Source organism: Silurus meridionalis, chromosome 23 (assembly GCF_014805685.1).
Source record: "Silurus meridionalis isolate SWU-2019-XX chromosome 23, ASM1480568v1, whole genome shotgun sequence".
Taxonomy (NCBI): domain Eukaryota; kingdom Metazoa; phylum Chordata; class Actinopteri; order Siluriformes; family Siluridae; genus Silurus; species Silurus meridionalis.
The window spans coordinates 7,852,346-7,854,987 of NC_060906.1; the positions used below are offsets into that span (position 1 = coordinate 7,852,346).

At 40.1% G+C, this 2,642-nt stretch overlaps 1 protein-coding gene across 2 annotated transcripts in view; it reads right to left on the reverse strand.

The window, feature by feature from the left end:
• Positions 1-1,338, reverse strand: part of snap25a (synaptosome associated protein 25a) — a 23,224-nt gene extending 21,886 nt beyond the window's left edge. Inside the window, exon 1 of one of the 2 annotated variants that reach the window (XM_046836630.1) lies at positions 1,181-1,338. The gene's annotated coding sequence lies outside the window, so the exon portion shown is untranslated. The remainder of the gene's footprint in view (positions 1-1,180) is intronic. The other variant, XM_046836629.1, reaches the window with a different exon arrangement.
• Between the last annotated feature and the right edge of the window lie 1,304 nt (positions 1,339-2,642).

The following is a 2,642-nucleotide window of genomic DNA, read 5'->3' on the forward strand; positions in this document are numbered from 1 at the left end:
AAAAAGAAAAGAAAAAAACTGAGAAATACTGCGTTAAAGCGTGAATCCCGCAGATGCGCCTTCAGTCTCAGTTGCGGGTCTCTCCCCTCTCCGCCCACGCAAACCAGGCCCCGCCCATCACCCATCTACCCACCATCACTGAGAAGACACAGGGGGTAATTAGTGCCTCCTGTCACGTAAATATATACACAGGTTGTTCCTTTCTTTCTTTCTTTTTTTTTATACCAACTTTTCTTTTAGGGGAAGAGAATCCACATGGCAAAAAGCATGTCCAGTATTTCAGTATTGCGTGATGCACAGCAATGTCTTTCCATCCTGTCTACAACACCCATCTCTCTCTCTCTCTCTCTCTCTCTCTTTCATGTTATGTCGCAGTTTATCACGCCATCTGACGCAAATTTCCCTCCTTTCTTTTTTCCTCCGAGCTCGTCCATCACAAAGGCTATACATGGTCATATATGATCTTTACACGATTTCCTTTTTCTCCCGACGTCTCCCGACGTCACGCCTCCTCTCCTTTCCCGTGGAGGTCCGTGCAATATTCTTTGGCCAAAACCCAAAGGCGCATGCGGTGCGTGAAAAAAAAACACCCGCAGCAAGGCGTGTGTTTAAACACGACGTGTTGACTAGGCATCCAGATACGCACGACTTCAAATAGGATGACGATGATTAATATGATCAACCGCGATTTTGAATGAAAGAAATCGAAAATACCTTACAGAAAGGCAAAGCAAAATTCCCCCCAAAACAAACCCTTGTACCAGACAAAATTGTACTTCGCTTCGACGTAATACTCATATATCTATAAGCATCTGCCATCCATCTATGATCTAGCCAAATATTATACGGATATAATTATGTTTCAAAGGCTGTCGCTATCCGTGGTGCTGAAGCACAGAATCCGCCCACCTCTAGCCTTGGACTCCTGACAGACCATCCTCTGAACCATAATCACAAGCCTAATCGTGATCATATCCACCTTTTTTAATCATAACAGCAGCGATGAACACGTATAAACACGCACACACACACACACACACGCACACGCACACACAAACACAAGCTCGGTACTCTAAAGGAAAACATTACCATTCCGAGATCTCTCCATGAGTTTTTTTCATAAAGCGTTTAAAAAAACAAGTCTTTTTTAACACTGATATAAGTAATACCAGATCCTTACCTGATGATGTGCTCTGTTCAACAGCTGATCGCTTTGAAACCCGCTCCTGCTCCTGCTGGCGCTGCGTGGCTTTACTGCAGCTTCTTCTTCTTCAATGGAGACGCGCTCTGCTCTTGGCAAACATGGCCGCCGCTTTGACGTCAGCGCCTTTTAATAGTAGTCTGTCGCGCGGGTGGGGGTGCGCGTGTGTGTGTTGGGGGTGGGGTGGATGGGGATTTTCTTTTTTCTTTTTTTTTGGGGGGGTGGGGGGTATTTGGCAGGGGGGTAAGAAAAGAGAAGAGAGGAGAGAAGAGGCCAAATCCAAAATGGTACAGGGACAAATAAACACACGAATGAATGAATGAATGAATGAATGAATGAATGGCTATTACAGAAAATTGTTATAAAAAGTGATGGTGTAAGGTATATATATTGGACACAAAGGTTAGATTTTCTTTGTTTTTTTTTTTATAAAGTGGACCTTATTGAGTTGCAATCTAAATATCTGTTTTCATGATCTTGTTGCTATGTTTGCTTTAATTTGCAGCCTGCTTTATATAATACAAATTCTAAGTTCTGTGTAAGAATTTAACTACTGTAAGATGTTTGAGGCTGGAAATGATAATAACATATTGGAAAATTAAAACTTAAAAAATATTTCATTGTTTTTACCACTGCACTCTGTATAGTATAGGATATACACTTTACAAACAATAGTTTTTGGACACCTGACCATAAGATTGGTATGTGCTCTTTGAACACTGCATTCCACATTTAGTTCCCATTCACTGTTATAATAACCTCGGCTTGATGTTCCACTAGATATTGGTGTGTGTTTATTGAGATTTGTGCTCATTCACACATCACATGGGCGTTAGGTTAGGTATTGATGTAGGTGAGGTGAGGAGGCCTGGGGTGTTCAGATTAATTCCAAAGGTGTTCAAAATTGTTTATAGCTCTATAGCAGGAGAGCTTCCACTTCAAACCATGTAAAGCATATATTCAAGTGGATTACTTTGTGCACATGGGCACTGTCCTGTTGGAACAGGTTTGGGTCTCCCAGTTCAAGTGAAGGAAATATTTAATGCTACCACATTCTATAAAATTGTGTGCCTTCAAGTTTGTGGTAACAGTTTGGAAAAGAAGCAGAGATATGCCATTCTAAACCATACAGAAATGTTAATTTATAACTTTTTTTTCATGGTTCAGGGAGCCATGGTTACATCAAATCAAATCAAATCAAATATCTACATTTAACCATAAAAAAGGAATAGCAGAAGGTGAAAAATATAAATATAATTCATATTCATATAAACTATAGAAAATATATGAAAATATATGTATATACATCAATGGGTATTGCAGATATTGACAGTACAAATAAAAGTTAATTAGGTTGATTGTCCTGTGTGAAGTGTCCATGTGCAGTATGGTGTGGTATAAAGTTAAACTGTGCTGTGCAAGCCCAAAGTTGAAGTGACAA